Here is a 19,744-nt window from a genome sequence, read left to right as displayed (position 1 = left end):
GGATGGATGTGAGGACGCCTCAAAGTCACGTGACCTCGGTGGCCCATCTGCCTCTTAGGTTGCTCTGTGGGGACGACCTGCGAGATCCATGCCCGTCTTTTTTCCCTCACTACGCTGACGTGCGAAATGTTCTATAAACGGGCGAGAACAGAATTGCATGATCAGCGCCTCAAAGGCAACCGCAGGAAAAGACACGGCACCAGCAGCGCACGTCCATTCGCCGCCGCGCGGATGTTCGCGTGATTCTGACGCCGATGGCTCTCGGGCGTCGGGAGCGGCTATCGGCTTCTGTTGAAGTAGCGTGCAAAAGAAGAAAAAATTCAAATGCTGAAAAATCAAAACACGAATTTAGTCGGTTCTCTCTGAAGCAAACACGTTGGTTTGTTTAGGAAGTCGCTTCAGGTGAACATTGAAAAAAAAAACACAAGAAGATAGAATGCGGTAGGTCTCCTATATTTTTGCTGAAACATTGTCAATTGTTCGACACGAAACTTTTAGAAGCTCACCTGCTTTAAGCAGCTATACCTTTTGGACAGTTATGAGCAATATGTTCTTACAAGGTTTGGTAAGGAAACAAGCAAACATGCGATTACAAAGTAGTACGTCGCGTGTTGTTAGGTTCCGAGCCTTCCCATTCCTATATACGCGAAAGAATTTATTACTGCTTTATGTTCCTGAAGAAGAAAAGGATCAAGATCACGTTATTTCAATCATATATGGTTAGTGACCAAAACCTGGCTGCACCCTTCTGCTTTGATGATTGTTCGCGGGGCTTAACGTCCCAAAGCGATTCAGGCTATGAAAGACGCCCTAGTCGAACGTTCAACGTAATTTAGACTCTTGGGGTGCCTTTACGTGCTCTGAAATCGCACAGTGCACGGGCCTTTGCCATTTCGCCTTGACCGAAACGCGACCGCCATGGCCGCGGGGTCGAGTCACCTCTTTGAATTCAGCAGCCGAGCGCCGTAACCACTCGGCCACCGCGGCGGTGCTACGGCTTTGAATTCTCTTTGATGCCAAACCCATACCCCCCGTGTTGAAAAGAGCGCGAGCTTCCTATACATCTTGAAACAGCAGACAGTCCCGTACAAGCCTAAAATTTTGCTGTGGCTGAGCGAATGAGCATCTACCATAATATCCTACGCGCGTAGTTCCGTCCCATATTTGTGCTGGCAATTTCCTCACCGAATTTTCTCAATTATTATTCACGCAGATAAAGAGTATTCAAGGGGTAGCTGCGTTACTGTGCCTAGGGGCAGAAACGCCCGATTTTAGGTTGAACCCTGCCTGATAAATACGTTCAGCATGCTCGCAACATAAAAGCTAGCCCTGAATCGCGAGAAGCATGAACAGCGAAGGCTTCAACAGCGACAACCACCTCTTTGGCGTCGAGTTCGTGAGCGACGGAGTCGAACTTTAACAAAACAAATACGTCCAGCGATGCGCCCATCATAGCCCCAAAGATAGACCTGCACCGCGAGCAGCATGTTGAGCGTAGGCGCAAACAGAAAGAACCGCCATTTTACTATCGAATTCGTGAGCCAACGAGCCCATCTGCAACGACACAAATGCGGCAAAAAATGCGCGCAACATAAATTCTAGACCTATATTGCGAGCCGCATGTACAACGGGTATCAAACAGTGAGAACCGCCTCTTTAGAAGGGGGTTCGTAAGCGAAGGAGTCCAACTGCGACAAAAATTCCTGCAGCAGTGCGCAAGATGAAAGCTGGACCTTCCACTCGAGCAACGTAATCATGGGGGCTCGAACAATTTAAAGCGTTCATGGTGGGTGAACAGCGCAACATAGGCGCTAGTTGTAAGTGCGCTAGTTGCACTACTTGTAAGCGCAAACACCAAAATGAACATAAGAGAAAACCAGAAAAGGATATCCCGCCTCCGGGACAAAGTTTCCCTGCAAAAAATGCAAATGTGAACCGCTGTACAAGAAGACAGCAGTGCTGTTCTACCATAAGAACAAGGTGACCCGAGAAATCATGGAAGCATATCACATATATAATCTGGCAGAAAATTGCATCAGCAATCCTACTGTAACATTAAGTGAAAAGGAAGTTCAACATCTGGACTTGCACATGACATAGGTTTTTACCCCTTTTCGTCGTTTTTTTCTGTTTTTGATATTTTATTGTTCACGTTCTTTATATATTACCACTTTTCGTTCTTCGTTAAACTCAGCTGCTAGTCAGCGCTTGTCTTGCCTTTGTCCAGCCTTTGTTGCACTGTTCACCCACCATAAATGCTTACCAACTCGCCCAAGTTTCAACTTTACTCAACATGAAGCGTAACTCTCGAGTCCACCCTGCAAACGAGTGTGACTGCAACAACGTCTGACTGCAACCACGTCGACACGCCACGAAATGCGCGCAACATAAAAGAGTCACCTGCAGAATCTAGCAGAGCTGGCACGGTGGGCATAAGACAAGAAGAAGCACAGCTTTCGTAGCCTACGAGTACAGTGTTCAAGAAGGTTTTGTAGTGGCAAAAGCGGTGCTCTCCCCATGAGGCTTTAAAAGCGGTTGCCGCTGCGGGCGCTGGAGTACACCCCTGGAGCAGAAACACCGCGTCGTCGTTACGCGCGCGTGCGGCTACGAGGGGCCGAGAGGACAGTCGCGCTATTTTTTGATGGCGTTATCACATAAGTATCCCATTTTGGTAATGCATCACCGCTTGGCTGCCAATGAAGATGCAAAAAACGAATCGATATATATTTTTAACCTTTCAAAGGGAAATCAGTGGCTGCGTTTCAGTTACGGCGCCAACTGGAGGTTAGGAATGGCAGCAGCTACCTCGAACATTTCCCGGCGCTCTTTTCTGTCACTGAAGGAATTGATTTTGTTCGCTCACAAGCACCTAAGCAGCTTTATCTTTGCGTTGCATTATGTGCAACCAATATATCGCTGCGTTAATGCCACAATTTGTTCTTTTTTTTTTCTCTTGAAGAGAAACAGTGCTCAAGAATTTTCTCCCCCTTCGACGTACGCCACCCCGTAGGATATCCTGGGCAGCCCTCCGAATGGCAGAACAATAACCCACAACTTTGGCTTCGAGTTTGTTCTATTTGAAACAAGGCAAGCCAACCTTGTTTTTTTTCGGAGCTTTGTATCACTTTTTTTACAGAAGGTCAGGTCGAAAATCTTCCAGATGAATTAGGGTAGCGCTTGAACGATGAGTACGCAAGTGCCTTTTACTGCTTCGCTCACTCGTTGAGGTTCACAACACAGGACACCGGATCCTTGACTGTTTTCCTTGCAATAATTCACCACCGTTCTGACTATGGTTTTATTCGTGAAAATCTTATAATGCTATTAAAATATCATGCGCTCAAGCCATTCTTATAAAGCCACTAGGAGATTTTACAGCTACCCTTCCAGCTACCTCTCCTCTTTTGTGCATGTTACCGTCCACCATCTACTACCGTTGGCTTCTGTAATTACCTCCATGACATTCTTAACATAATTCAAACAAGGTTTCCTAATCGGCCTATTTTTCTTTTTGGTGACTTTAACTTTCCTGCCATTAACTGGTCAGACACTTATTTAGGCAACGATGGATCATCAGAATCAACGAGTTTTTCAGCACTTTGCTCCACCTTTTCATTAACACAGGTAGTCACACAACCTACAAGGGTGACATCTACAAGCTCAAGCATATTAGACCTTTTGCTAACTAGTTCCCCAGACCTTGTTTCCGACGTAAGCTACTTACCAGGTTTAAGCGATCATTACCTACTCCTTATCGAATTAAGCTTACCGTCTAACAAATCGCGAAATAAAACAAACCATTTACGACTATGCTAAGGAAAATTTTACGTCAATTAATGATGGCCTTAAGCTATTTTTGGATGACTTTCTCATAAAGTCTGACCAAAGGTCTGTTAATGAAAATTGGTGTTTATTTAAGAACAAACTACATCAGCTAACTGAATTGCATGTTCCTCGAAGAATCATCACTACTAATGGCAGGTCACCATGGTTCACCCGGTCATTAAAACGCCTTGGTAACAAAAAAAGACAGTTATATTCCAAGGCAAAGTCATCGGGAAAACCTGAACATTGGGCAGCACTCAGAGGGGTGGTTGAGGAGTACAAAAATGCGTTAAAGATAGCCAAGGAGCGATATTTTAACGCCACTCTGCCATCACTTTTACTAACTGATCCAAAAAAGTTCTGGAACGTTGTCAACGGTTCAGTCCAGCCATCAGTTTCTCTTCTCGATGCGCAATTAAATCCCATCCCTATTAGCGACAGTGCTAAGGTACTTAATGAAACTTTTGCTAAGGCATTTTATCTCTCCTCAAGCACATCACTACCGGATTATAATGGTCACTTCACATTCCCAATGGATCCCATTCATTTTGATTTTGAAGGCATCATAACTATCATAGATCACATGAAACTATCCTCTTCTTGCGGTCCAGATAATATCAGCAGTAAAATTCTGAAAAACACTAAAGTATATTCTGCCATAATACTGTCAAAATTATTTCAGCAATCCCTACAAGACGGTGAACTCCCAGATGACTGGAAATTGGGTAATGTGGTTACACTCCACAAATCAGGCGACAAACACCTTTCACTCAACTATCGACCAATATCATTAACCAGCATTCCTTGCAAGATAATGGAGCATGTCATCCTGTATCACCTAGCTAACTTTCTTGAGTCATCTTCGTTCTTCAACTGTGCACAACATGGTTTTAGAAAATACTTCTCTTGCGAAACACAATTAAGTCTTACGAGCAATATTAACTTCATACTTGATCATGGCAATGAGGCTGACTGTATTTATTCAGACTTTCGCAAGCATTTGACACAGTGTCGCACAACTTACTTCTTTACAAACTAAGTAAACCTAATATTCATCATAATGTACTAAGGTGGATTGAGTGCTTTTTGTCTAACCGATTGCAGTATGTACACGCTAGTGGCTTTAACTCGTCATCCATTCCTGTGACCTCCGGCGTCCCACAAGGTTCTGTCATAGGTCCTTTGCTGTTCCTTGTATATATTATTGACCTGCCTAACAATGTAACATCTTCAGTAGGACTCTTTGCGGACGATTGTGTCGTTTACCGCGAAATAAAAAATACGAATGACGTTGAATTTCTTCAGGCAGACCTAACCACTATCTCTAACTGGTGTTCACAATGGCAAATGACTCTTAATACGACTAAATGCAAAGTAATGCGCTTTTCCCGTCGCGAAAATTCAAGTCCCGTTGCCTACACTATTTCTTTTTCCTTGCTATCACCCGTGGAATCTTATAAATATCTCGGCGTCATTCTAACATCAGATCTAACTTGGAAAGCACACGTCAGCTCTATCATAGCTTCCGCTGACCGCATGCTTGGATACCTTAAGCGCAATTTTTACTTAGCACCAACCCCTGTCAAGCTTCTTCTGTATAAGTCACTTGTGCGCTCAAAATTAGAATACGCTAACTCTGTATGGGACCCTTTCACTAACACACTCATCGACGCTCTAGAAGCTGTGCAGAATAGAGCAGCGCGTTTTATTGTGCGCAACTATGATCGTGCTTCCAGTGTCACAGAAATAAAAAATAGTTTTTCGTTAACCCCTCTTGCTCTGCGCAGAAAAGTGTCCCGTCTGTGTCTGTTTTTTAAAATTTACAGCATGAACTCTACTCTGAAAGAAGCATTGATCACAACACCAACATATGTTTCATCTCGCATCGATCACTCACGAAAAGTTGGCGTTCCTCGTTGCCGGACAACATCCTGCATAAATTCCTTTATTCCAAAAACATCGTCGCAGTGGAACCACCTACCACCACATATTGTAGCTGCAAAGGACGTTCATGAGTTTAGGGCACTGTTGTCATTACATTATGGTTTACCATAGCCTCAGTTGGTTCACTTCGTTTTGTATATTGTGTATTTAGCCCTGTTCCTTTTTTTTCTCGCATGCACTTTGTTCTGTTAATAGCCTTCTGCCATCGTACCCGTTCAATGTTTCTACAAAGGGTGAGGTTCTAGTTCGTATCTTTGTGTTTACATGAAATGTTTTTTGACTGTTTTTGTGAATTTATTCGTTTTGGTGTTGGTATTCCTAATTATTGTATTGTTTCGCTTTTTTGAATCGTATTTTCTTGCAGCTAGCTTCTTTTGTTTTGTAGGCATGCCTATGTATGCGTTAACCCCCTTTTTGTAAGTTTCATTTTATATCTATGTACCACTCCCCTCAATAATGCCCTGTGGGCCATGAGGGTATCAGAAATAAATAAATAAGTAAATTGTTGGACATTACATGGCTGATGGAACGGGTGGATGTAGCACATGATGGTGCATGAGAGTGCGACGCCCACTATTTAACGAAGGCCATATATGTAAATAGACTTAAAGAGCGCGATTTTCTACCCATGGTGTCAGTGCTTATTCTTTGTTCAAGTTCATTTAAATTGGTTGCGCCATTAATTATAATGGCTAACCCATACTGTTACTGCTTCTTCTAATACTCACTTCTCATAGCTTTGTCTTTCCATACTAATTAATTATTGGAGACCATATAGTTGACTTGCAGGTCGCTCCTGCATGACTGTCTTTAAGTTTAACAGTAACGTAACTACAAGCGCGACAAATGCTAATTTATAATTATAAAATGCTAATTATGATGCATATAACAACACAACGAACTTCCGCTTTTAATAGCGCATTCAATTAGGGCTGGACTTAAATTTTCAGATGGGACATATTCACTAATAAAATAACAGCTGTTATGTTTACATGATACATTTATGAAGAAAACTGCCCCGTTTACACTTTGTACTCGTGCTCAAGCGATGGAAAGAGTGACTCAAAGGTACCGTTTGACGCTTTAATTGTGGCACTGCAGGGACTGCGGCTGCCTGCCAGTCTTTGAGAGCTCCTCAGTGATCACGAATCGTGGCCGCCTTACCATAAAAATAACTGAAATCGTTCAAATTACTTCTGCCGCATCAGCAAGCCCTCTCTTATTCTCACAGAAAGGAAAATGCCGTTTCTGTCCGCGTCGGCGGATGTAATTAGGTCTCTAATCTGTTTGTCTCTTCGCATAGTTTTATTCATTGCCTTCTTTTTCCTGCTAAATGAACACTTGCTTTATTGCAATTTTTTTCGCGCTTCCCTTTTCTTTCGCCGCCGTGATGACTGATCAATGCTTGCAGTGCGCGCTCGGCTGCTGGCCCGAAAGATTCGGGTTGGATCCCGGCCACAGCGGTAGCATTTATATTGAAGCGAAGTGCTATAAAAGCACATGTGTACTATGCAATGTCTGCACATTAAATAATGTACTCGAGAAGTTCGAAATTATCCACGGTGGATACGGCGTCCTTCGTAACCCGAGTTACTTTTCTCAATAGCGACTCTTGAGCCCATCAAACCGATCCAAACGTTTCACTTTGTCTTCTCCAACACCTCCGTTCGTTCCTCTTCCACACCATTTCGTTCTTGCTTTACCGTCGATTCATGCTAATGACAAGTGGCTACAGCTCCATTTAATTTAGCCAATCTTCTTTCACCTCCTCCTCGAGCTTCACTGCTCATCGCTTATAATTTTTCAACTTTGCCCGCGTTCGCTGGCCGCCTACTGGCTCTGCAGTGCACTTTTTCTATCCCAGTGGTTTTTGCTCTACGTGCCTTTGGTTGGAAATGCGTCCTCGGGGTGCCCCACTCAGGCGAAATGATCGCGGTTAGCTCGGTGTGGAGTAGTACCCGCGTTCTGTAGACTTCTTGCATATGTTTATATCTCCGAGGGACGTGCTTACCCGCTATTATTATTCCAACGAGCTTAAATCGCCACCCTTACCCAACGACAACGCTCAAACTCGTTGAATGCAACGACGCAGCAACGCAGACGGCCGCCAGTTCCGCTACAGTATTATAAGGCAGCGCCCCGCGAGGCCAACCGATTTTTTTGGTTCCGCTCCTCCCATCGAAACCCGCTTCGCTCTTGATACTACACTCCGTCTCGAACACTGTACTACGAGCGAACCAGATCATCTGCAACTATGCCAAACCGCATTTACTGCGAAGAAAGACTGCAGTCACTCGCGCTTTGCAACAAGTAAGACGAAAAAAAAACACGACTGACAACTGAAGGACGGCCGACAACTTAAGAACGGCCACTCACCTCACAAAGTCGCGGATCCAGCATCTTATCCATGTTTGCCCGGTCGATACTGTGCAGTTGCGTCGATTGATCGGTCGATTGGCGAGCCGCGTTGCTTTTACCGGACGGAATTACAAAAAAAATCTTTTGTCGCTGCCTCCTCGGTTTTTGCATGCTTACGCGCAACAGAAGTTCGCCATCGCCGGAACACGGAGACGCCGTCAAAGATGGAAAAACACTTCCCGCCAAAACTGTTGCACATAGGGAACGAAGCGCGAGTGCTACCCCCGACAATGACGCCGATGTCTGCTGCTGAGAAAAAAAGCGCACGCTAACACGTGACCACGGTGCCTCGACCAATGGGAGGCTCGATTATCCGTCGGATCGCTAGGAGAGGATGGAAGCCGGAAAGTTCAAAGCTTTGCGTTACTTTTGCTTTGTTGGTGGGCTTTGGTTGTTGCGTATGTGTCGGGCTATGAATTTTGTGCAGGAATTTTGGCGCTCTTTTACATTACGTAGTCGGCCGGACGATGGGTTGGCATGCTAGGATAGTCAAGGTTTACGAAGAGTTAGTGCAGTGCCAGGAGGGCGAGCGTTGGTGCTATTTAGGAGAGACCAAGTTCAGGAGCTTAGCCAAGGCAGATGGGGCAAGCTCCTCGTGCAAGCTATGTAAGCGTTTTGAGGAGGCCGTTAGGACGTTGAAAAGGGAATGAGCAGCTAGGATTAAGGAACGCAAAGGGGACCTGAAGGTGGAAAGAGAGGAACAATTAAATTAGGCTAGAAAATCATGTCGCCGAGTAGTTTAAGAGAGAGGGGACTGTGACAGTCATCGTGATAAGCACTGTGCGCACGGACGCCCCATTTATACGCGCTGAGATATGCGCTATGCATTCTTTTCCCTCACCCAGTTCTCACATAAGTAATGTGACCGTTCTAGCTGTATATATTGCGTGACGGAACATTAAAAGGGGTCATTTCTTGGTCACCACAAAGAGCGTCTGTCTGCCTGGTATGACATGGTGTCATACTCGTTGCATAATTTCTTTCCGCAGCGCTCGTAGAATTACTTAGTCTGGAGTCCTTCAGGAGTAGCTTCTTGTACACAGTGATATTGCCGCAATATGCCCAAAACTCTTTTATAACTCGTGATACACGGCCTTTTTCAGGCCAGCCGTGCCAGCACGCTTCGAGCAAAGAGGCACACTCTTGATCCTTTGCCTGCTCTGAGCGTATGCGGTCCAGTATGTTATCTGAGAGCGCATATCGGACAACTCCATCCACGTATGCCGAGACGTCTGCTTCAGACAGTTCTCCGATGGGTAGTCTCGTGTTCATACCTCTAGACCAAGAAAGAGTGTCCGCCGTAGCGATGCTTTTACCCGGTACGTGTGTAAGCGTGAACGAGTATCTCATGAGACGCATCTTGAACCTTTGAATTCTATGCGGAAGAGAGTCGAGGGGATCCCGACCTAGAAACGGAAGGAGGGGCTTGTGATCTGTCTCAAACATAAACGTGAGGCCTGTCAGGAATTCGTTGAAGCACTCCGCTGCCCAAGTCAAAGCCAACGCTTCCTTCCCGATCTGCGAATACCTCTGCTCAGTTTTTGTGAGAGATCTAGAGGCATATGCTACAGGACGTCTGTCGCCTGAGGGCTGATCTTGGAGCAAAACTGCACCAAGTCCTTGCGAAGACGCGCCCGCAGACACGATTGTCTGGTACCCGGGGTTGTACCTTGCTAGGCATCTGTTTGAGCTGAAAGTAGCCTTGATATTCTCAAAGGCGTCCTCTTGTTGGGTTTCCCATGACCAATCGCTGCCTTTGTTGGGGAGGCTGCGTAGAGGCGCCGACATAGACGCAGCGTCAGGAAGGAACCTTGCGAGGTGGTTCATCATGCCTAGCAAGGAACGAACTTCAGCTACGTTTTCAGGTCGGGGCAACTCTTTGATAGCCCTGATCTTTTCAGGATCTGGGAGGCCCGCTGCCGTCGAAGATCATGGCAAGAAAGGTTACTTGCTTGACAGAGAAACAACATATTTATTTGTCTAGGGTCACGCCCGTTTGTTGCAGCCGGTTGAGTACTTTACGAAGGCGGCTGTCGTGTTCCATTTTGTTCTTGCCGTACACAAAAATGTCGTCCTTATAGTTCAGCACGCCGTCTAGACCTTCTAAGACTTGCGAGAACTTTCGTTGGAAAAGATCTGGTCCGGATGTGATCCCGATCGGCAACCTGCAGTAGCAGTACCTCCCATACGGTGTAATGAAAGTGGTCAACTTTTGACACTCTTAGGAAAGCCGTATTTGGTAAAATCCGGAATTCGCGTCCAGTTTAGACAAGTGCTTAGATTCCTGGAAGCTCCCCATGACTTGCTCTGCTGTAGGCAGCTGATGGCGTTCCCGTCTTACAAACTGGTTCAGTTGCGTTAAGTCAACGCAGATTCTTACTGCTCCAGACGGCTTCATTACGGGGACAATAGGCGCGCACCATCATGTCGGTTCTTCAACATTTTTTATCATTATTTCTCGTTCAAGCCTGTCCAGGTCTTCCTTGACGCTTTCTTTCATGGGTGTAGAAATCCGCTGGGGTGTAGACACTGCGTACGGGACTTCATTCGGCACGAGGCGTATCGTATGTTCCCCAGACATGCACCCTGTTCCTCGGAATACCTTAGGATACCTGCTTGCCATGTCGTCAGCAGTCAGCAATTCATCTAGAAAGCGGATGATTCCTAGGGCTTTGATAGCTGGCAATCCCGACAAGGGTGTGTGAAAGTTGTGCACGACGTAAATAGTTTGCTGCGAACGGTTTTCTTTCCAAACTCTTTCAGCATCAGATTTTCCGATTGTGCGGACGCTTGCATTGCTTGGGCCAATCAGATCGCCTGCTTGATCCAGCAAACGTGGAAGGAACAGGAACTTTTCACCTCCGACAGTCAGTTCTGCTCCGGTATCTACCTTCATGCCAATTTCGTGGTCGTTTACGAGCACTTTGACGAAGTGCGCAGATGTTGTGTTCTGTAATTGCTCCACTGTGCTAAGAAACTTCCGATCAGGTTCGGCAATGCCGTCGAGATTCCCGTCTGCCTGCGTTATTCGGCACGTTTTTTGCGAAGTGGCCAAACTTTCGGCAGAACCTGCACCTTTGTTGTAGAGCTGGGCAACTGCTTCTCATATGATACTGACCGGCGCAGAAGCTGCAGCTCTTTTGACGATAAGCATTCTTCTGTCCGCGTGAAAATACGCTTTTTCCCTCCGGCTTTCCTCGATTTTACTGCGCTGACACAAGCTTCCAGGACTGTAGAGTCGTTGCCTTTTAGCTCGGCTTGCTGTTTCTTCACCGTTTCGCTCGTACGCGCTTTTCCCAAAGCCGTGTTCAACGTGAGGATCGGATCCATTTTTAGTTCTTCCGATAGATCCTCATCCCGTAGACCGACTACGAACTTGTCTCTAATTATGTAGTCCTTCATGTTGTGATGACCCCCATAATGCGCAGGTCCACACGGGACGGAGAGGCAAAGAGACACCGTATGGCTCAGTTTAAACAAACAGGTATATTCAATAATTACACATGATTAGGTTATACATCAGAGGCTGGGGCGTCCGAGCTTACGTGCCGACGACTTCATGGGGGCGATGGAGTGGCTCCGGAGTTGGGCTCGAGCGGTTGCTGGCAGAAGCTGCACGCCGTCGGGCTTCGGCGCTGAAGGCCCTCTTCGCTAACGATGTCGTCCTGAGCGTGTATGCAGTAGAATTTCAATAGTCGTCCGTTTCTTCGAGGATGGTTCACAAACCCTTCCTCTAGTGTCGTTCGGCTTGGAAGATGAACAGGAGGCGAGCTTGTAGATGATGACAGCAGAGCATAATTTTACAACAGAACAAACTTTGCACTACTTTACTCATCGACCGGGCAGGTTAGTGCCTAAGTAGCATCACATTACATGCTAAGCATGGAGCCTCAGCTCAGACTGGACTGCATCCGTTTACATGTGCTTTTAAGCACTTGATTAACAAAGGACTAAGGGCGGTCATTTCCAGTGGCCCGCCCAAAGCATCAATTCTCCAATCCAAAATAACATGCGAGATGGGGACCACCCCTTGGGTTGGGCTTAGCCTCGAACCCAGAGTCTGTTAACAATACAAACTAAATAAACAACAAAAACGCCACCACTCTCTCTCAAGTGAGAGTATACACAGGCTCTCTCTTCGGAGCTAATTCACTAGCGCCTGTCTTTCCACATTCTTGGCGAGTACTGCCTGTCCGCCATGACAGGTGTCCGTCGCGGCCCTTCTGGGAAGCTGTGGGTGCCTTCCCGGCGATAGCCCACGACAAAAGGGGGGGGGAGGGAAAGAATGTCGTCTTCGCGGTAGCGCATAGCGTCGGCTGTGGTACGGCGCGCTCTGGCCCGCTGACAGCTCCCTTGTCCTGGAATGTGCCCGGAAATTGGGGAGGATAAAGCCTGTTTCACCGCGGCGGCGGCGGCGGGTCCGGTTGTTCTGGTCGTCACTCAAAGAGCATGGCTGGGTAATTGATGATGCCGCTGTCACGGGTCTCCGTCTACGCCGCGCCGTCGAACGTGGATCCTCGTAGCACACACGGAATGTCACACTCGCTCACCCTCCAGAAGAATGTTCTCCGAACATTTGAGTCCACGCAGCTCCCCTTGTCTTTCTGAATCGCCTCGCACAGTGCGTCCGACAAAACACTTTTCGCTGCACTCAACACCACTGCACAACACCATATGCCTCCGCTGTCAATACTGGCGTCTCCAGGGGCAGCACTGATCTTCTTTTACAGATAAACATGAAACTCAGCACCCAAGCCTCTTTTTTCTAGTCTAAACTGGACGAAATAAATTTACCACAGTTACAAAGGAGCTCCCACTTCTAGCACGATCACGGCACAGACAAAAATATAGATAACGAAAGGAAGTAGGGCAGGTTCTGCATGCGCTCCGCATGCTCTCCTGTGAAGGTGTTACTTAATGACAGAAAGGTTTAACTACCAACTCCGATAACTTAACACATAAGCACATAGCAATGTTATGAGCTGCGGCATTACACAATTCTAACCAGTTCACAACTCCGCTCTGTTTACGCCATTAGTCCGACTTAGCTTTCCGATTTCGCAGCGGATATCGGCCTTCATGAGTCATACTAAGTAAGTCTGTGCCCCTTTGTCTGCTTTGGGACTCGCGAGGGCTCGTGGCAGGAGCCTCTCCTGGCGTTATCTGCGCGGCAACCTCGCGCGCTTCTTCTTCTAGCAATGCATGAAGTAAATCCGGTGGCATTCCGGCCGTCACCTCGGGCGCCTGCCGAACAAATGCAGGAGAGGGCGTTTCTTGCGAACTATCTGCGCGCTCCGCTTCACTTCTGTCCCCATCAAAATCCACGCTTTCCCTTTCCTCATTTCGTGAATACTGAACCGGTGCCGACTTGAGGCGATTTGCGTGTATCCTTATCAAACGCCGGTTCACGTCTCGGACTCTGAAGTTTACCGGAGAAAGCTTCTCGACAACCTCGCACGGTCCTCTCCACTTCGTCTGGAACTTACGAGCTAGCCCAATCTGCCTTTGGCAGTTTTCAATGTACACGCTGTCCCCCACATCAAACGGCGCGTCTCTAGCACTGCGATCGTGCACCTCCTTCCTGCGCTTCGCCGCTTTCTTTAAGGACTCCTTTGCGATGTCCCTCGCCACTTGCAAGCGCGATTCTAGCTCAACCTTATAGTCGTCCAGTGAAGCGTATGGGACACGACGGGGGCCCTCTGGCACTTCACTAGGCTGGTCCGGGTCTCGGCCGTAGAGAAGAAAGAATGGCGATTCGCCCGTGCTCTCGTGTGCTGCGGAATTGTAGGCAAACATTGCATACGGGAGCCACAAGTCCCAGTCCCACTGGTCGCGCGAAACAAAATGCGACAGGAACCCGGCCACGGTTTGGTTCAGTCGCTCCACCGCGCCGTTGCAAGCCGGATGGTACGGTGTTGTCTGCTTCTTAGCGATCTTAAGCAGCTCGCAAACTCTCCTCATTAGCTGCGACACGAAGTTCGTTCCCCGATCTGTCAAGAGTTGCCTCGGGGGTCCATGTCGGAGCACGATCTGTTCGACAAGTGCTCTTGCAACCGTGTCTGCCTTCTGATCTGGGAGTGCTACCGCTTCCGCGTATTTTGAAAGGTGGTCGACAAATACTAAAATTTACTTGTTTCCGGAAGTGGTCGTGGGCAATGGGCCCATTATGTCCATACCTGTCCGCTCGAAGGGAGCCGAAACCTCAGGGAACGGCTGAATTGGAGCTGGTCTTCGTCCCTTGGGTGTTTTTCTTTCGAGACAGGAATGACACTTCGCACAGTAGTCTCTAACATCCTGTCGCATGCCACTCCAAAAGTACAAACGCTCCACACGCCTGCGTGTCTTCGCTACGCCAAAATGACCGGCGCATGGCGCATCGTGAAACGCGCGAAGAACCCTTTCTGTCCACGACCGAGGTATGACGACTCTCTCCCAAGCGGTTTTCTCTGGTCTCCCTTTCCTGGTTGGCCTCGTGCGCCGACACAGGGTGCCGTCTTTGCCAATGAAATAACCTAGCTGTTCGGGGTGAGACGGTGCGCCCTCTAAGCTTTCGATTATTCGCTTCAGGTCAGGATCTTTGCACTGCTCTGTGCGTAATTCGGCGGGGTCGACTACGGGGACAAACTCATCTATAGCTGCCACGGCAGCTGTGCGGCTGAGTGCATCAGCATTCAGATGTGTCTTTCCTGACTTGTGCTCAACTTCAAAGCAGTATTCCTGCAGGTGTAGATTCCATCTAGCGAGTCGCGAGCTAGGGTCCCTGACACTCATCACCCATTTCAGAGGATGGCAGTCTGTGACTAGCTTGAATTTGCGGCCGTAAAGGTAGCATCTGAAGTGCTTTACTGCCCAGACAACGGCGAGGCACTCCCTTTCCGTAGCTCCGTACTTTTGCTCTGTGGGGCTCAGCTGTCGGCTAGCAAAAGCAACGGGATGTTCTTTGCCCTCGATAACCTGAGATAGCACGGCACCAACTGCGAACTTTGACGCATCTGTGGCCATAACGAAGGGCAAACTAAAATCTGGGTGGCGCAACAGCGGTGCACTCATTAGCTTCCTTTTCAGGGCCCCAAAAGCATTCTCCGCGTTTTCGTCCCAGCGAAAGGCGACATTTTTGGCTGTTAAGGCGGTGAGCGGCTTAGCGAGCTTGGCGAACTCCTCTATGTGCCTTCGGTAGTAACCGATCAGGCCGAGAAACTGCCGGACGTGGCGGACGCTAGTCGGGGATGGAAAATCCGAGACACACCTTAGTTTCTCAGGGTCCGGTCGCACGCCGTCAGCTGAAACAACGTGCCCGAGGTATTTCACCTCGTTTTTGAGGAATTGGCACTTAGAGGGCTTCAGCTTGAGACCCGCTGCTCTTAGTCGCACCAAAACCTGCTCAATATCGCGCAAATGGTTATCAAAACTGTCACTGTATATGATAATGTCATCCATATACACGAAGCACAGCCTCCCCAGAAGACCTGCCAGGATAACATCAGCGGTTCTCTGCCAGACAGCAGGGCTGTTGGCCAGACCCATCGGCATTCTTTTCCATTCATAGTGCCCTGAGGGCGTGTTGAATGCCGTTTTCTCGGCATCTGCCGGATCCATTGCTATCTGCCAGAATCCCGCCGCCATGTCCACTACCGTGAAGTACCTGGCAGAGCCCAGCTGAGAAAGCGTCTCCTGTATATTGGGGATGGGGTATGGATCGATGCGAGTTACGGCATTTAGTTTGCGGTAGTCCACTACCAATCGATACGAGCCATCTGGCTTTTCCACCAATAGTGCTGGTGCTCCCCAGGGTGACTTTGAGTGTTCGACAATGCCGCGATCAATCAGGTCCTGCACCTGCCGCTCCATCTCCTCACGTTGGGAGTAAGGAATCCTGTACGCACGCTGGTAAACGGGCGATGAAGTGCCGGTTTCTATCCTGTGCTTTATAACGCCACAGCAGCCCAAATCCAGGTTGGACGCGGCGAATACCTCCGAGTAGTCGTTCAGCAAACCAGCCAGAGCCTCCCTCTCCCTGGATTTTACGTGAGAAAGATCGAACGACACCTTTGGAGCAGCCGGAGGACTAGCATGCTCTACAGTTGCGAGTACCGTATCGGTGGGCTCACGTTGCTCTATCGCAGAGGTGAAGAAAGCCAATGTTTTGTTCTTGGGAAGGCTCAGTGGCTGCTGGCTACAGTTAACCACCCGTAGGGGCACTCTGTGGGCGTCATTAACTGTCACGAGGCACGCGGCTGCCTTCAGGCCATTGCTGAGAGAGTCGACCGGCTCAAGCACTCCCACGGCGCCGCTCTCTACATCTGAAGGCACAAACGCGTACAAAATGTGCTCCGACCAAGGAAGGACGACCGCCTCCTCGACCAGCCGGACGGCAACCCGCGAATATACTTTCTCCAATGATCCCACTGTTTGACGGGTGTCAATATCGGTAATGCGAATCTCAGCCCCTCTCCTGTTCAAAAACGGAACTTTTGAGCCGCCCGCATTAACCTCTTCCTCAGAGAATGAGACTACTACCTTCCCTTTTCTCAAAAAATCCTGCCCTAATATACCTGACACTCCGTTTGGCAGAGACACCGTGTCCGGGCATACGTAGCAGGGGTGCTCCAATGCAATTCCGCCGAGAGAGAAGTGTAACCGGTAGAGTCCACTTATGCCAAGAGGATCCCCCGTTATGCCTACAAATTTGGTTGCCATACCACCAGACGCTTCCAACACCTCGCGGTCCCCCTTCCTTCGAAGCGTGTTAAAACTGCTCTCCTTAAGCAATGTCACCTTTGACCCCGTATCTATCAACAATTCCATACAACAACCATTTAACTTGCAACGCACAACAGGGCATGCCTCGTCGGCCACACAAACTACCACCACCTCATCATCTACTGCTCCCTCCCCACGCTCCTCAGGCTGGGGAGGACTAACTAGTTTTTTGACTCGGTATCTGGAGCCCCGCTGTAGGCTTGCTTAGGGCGTGTCTGGCCTGCTTCTCTTTGTGGCTCCCCACGGCGCACGTTTTGGCAGAACCTGGCGATGTGTCCGCGACCCTGGCAAGCGAAGCATACGATTTCTTCAAAATCTCGCATACCGCGCCTGTAGCTTTGTGGCGGTCTCCGGTTTCCAGCGAATGGGCGCTGTTGAGCGCGCGCTTCAACCTGGCATTCTACCTGCTGAGATAGCAGCTGTTCTAAGCGATCTAACCGCTCTGTCAAGAGAGCAACCTCAGGGTTGGGCACCGCTCTCTCTATGACGCGTACTCTCGCTGCGGCTGTCGTTAACGCCTCATTTTGTTCCTCATCCAATGCGGCCTCCACGGCTTGGTCGAAATTGCTCGGCTTGCGCGAGAGCACGAACCGGCGCACGGGGTCTTGCAGACCAGCCACGAACAAAGCGGTCATTTCCTCTTTAAGTATATCCTCCGCGTATTTCTTCTTAAGCTGGTCTCCTTCCCCCTCCCTGCTTAACGTATCGCGCGCTAAGCGCTGAAGCCGCGACGCAAACGTTCGCACGTCCTCCCCTACCATCTGTCCGGCGTCACGGAACCTCTGTACACGCACGTGACGTGGTTCAGTGTCAAAATGCTCAAACGCGAGCTTCTTAAATTCCGCAAATGATTTTGTGGATTTTACTTTTTCGTCTCGCCATGCAAAATCATGAGCAGCTCCTGCCATCTTACACCTCGCCATTCCCAGCATTTGAGCATCGGACCATCCCCCCATTTTCCCAATCTCTTCTAGCATGGAAAAGAAATCGCAGATTGGAACCCCTGTCTTATCTCCCGTAAACGTCGGAATGACGCTTCCTAATGCCAGCATGCTTGCTCCGAGCGACGGCTGTGGAGTGGGAGCTCCCTCAGATACAGTCATTTTTTTTTTCAAGCCCTCCAGTGCCTCAAGCCTCTCAAATGGGGGTAAAAGTCCCACAATCAGTCCCGTGATTCCCTTTTGATTACAATTTTGAAGTCATGAATGTCACAGCATTCAGAGGACATTTGCTTTTGAGACCCCACTCCTGACACCAGTGTGATGACCCCCATAATGCGCAGGTCAACACGGGACGGAGAGGCAAAGAGACACCGTATGGCTCAGTTTAAACAAACAGGTATATTCAATAATTACACATGATTAAGGTTATACATCGGAGGCTGGGGCGTCCGAGCTTACGTGCCGACGACTTCATGGGGGCGATGGAGTGGCTCCGGAGTTGGGCTCGAGCGGTTGCTGGCAGAAGCTGCACGCCGTCGGGCTTCGGCGCTGAAGGCCCTCTTCGCTAACGATGTCGTCCTGAGCGTGTATGCAGTAGAATTTCAATAGTCGTCCGTTTCTTCGAGGATGGTTCACAAACCCTTCCTCTAGTGTCGTTCGGCTTGGAAGATGAACAGGAGGCGAGCTTGTAGATGATGACAGCAGAGCATAATTTTACAACAGAACAAACTTTGCACTACTTTACTCATCGACCGGGCAGGTTAGTGCCTAAGTAGCATCACATTACATGCTAAGCATGGAGCCCCAGCTCAGACTGGACTGCATCCGTTTACATGTGCTTTTAAGCACTTGATTAACAAAGGACTAAGGGCGGTCATTTCCAGTGGCCCGCCCAAAGCATCAATTCTCCAATCCAAAACAACATGCGAGATGGGGACCACCCCTTGGGTTGGGCTTAGCCTCGAACCCAGAGTCTGTTAACAATACAAACTAAATAAACAACAAAAACGCCACCACTCTCTCTCAAGTGAGAGTATACACAGGCTCTCTCTTCGGAGCTAATTCACTAGCGCCTGTCTTTCCACATTCTTGGCGAGTACTGCCTGTCCGCCATGACAGGTGTCCGTCGCGGCCCTTCTGGGAAGCTGTGGGTGCCTTCCCGGCGATAGCCCACGACAAAAGGGGGGGGGGGAGGGAAAGAATGTCGTCTTCGCGGTAGCGCATAGCGTCGGCTGTGGTACGGCGCGCTCTGGCCCGCTGACAGCTCCCTTGTCCTGTAATGTGCCCGGAAATTGGGGAGGATAAAGCCTGTTTCACCGCGGCGGCGGCGGCGGGTCCGGTTGTTCTGGTCGTCACTCAAAGAGCATGGCTGGGTAATTGATGATGCCGCTGTCACGGGTCTCCGTCTACGCCGCGCCGTCGAACGTGGATCCTCGTAGCACACACGGAATGTCACAATGTCTTTGAACTCGCACCTGCATGCTAGCCTGTTTAGCTCCGTTGCGAACTGTTCTACTCTTTTGTCCAGCTGCTGTCGGCGTTGATTAAAGCGAGCACTCTCGTAGACTGCATTCTTGGTGTGGACAAAGTAGCTCTGAAACTTCGACTTTAGGAAGCTGAGGTCCTTCATTTCTTCATCTTTGACATTTAGTGCCCGAAGAATCTCCCGCGCCTTTCTGCCCATTGTATATAGGAAAGTTCTTATTTGAACTTCGGCTGGCTTCTCTTGTAGTTTGGAGGCGAATCTGTAGTCAAATTCATCCATCCAGGTGGGCCAGCCCGCGACGTTCTGGAAGTCGAAGGGCCTCGGAGGCTTGATTCTCGCCATTCCGAAGCGTTGCTTGTCGCCTACCAAC

At 48.8% G+C, this 19,744-nt stretch overlaps 1 pseudogene; it reads right to left on the bottom strand.

Moving 5' to 3' along the window:
* Positions 1-10,609: 10,609 nt before the first annotated feature.
* Positions 10,610-19,716, bottom strand: LOC144122529 (uncharacterized; annotated as a pseudogene).
* Between the last annotated feature and the right edge of the window lie 28 nt (positions 19,717-19,744).

The sequence above is a fragment of the Amblyomma americanum genome, chromosome 1 (assembly GCF_052857255.1).
Source record: "Amblyomma americanum isolate KBUSLIRL-KWMA chromosome 1, ASM5285725v1, whole genome shotgun sequence".
Classification (NCBI taxonomy): domain Eukaryota; kingdom Metazoa; phylum Arthropoda; class Arachnida; order Ixodida; family Ixodidae; genus Amblyomma; species Amblyomma americanum.
The sequence above is the reverse complement of the archived record's forward strand: the minus strand, read 5'-3'. Positions and strand labels throughout refer to the sequence as shown.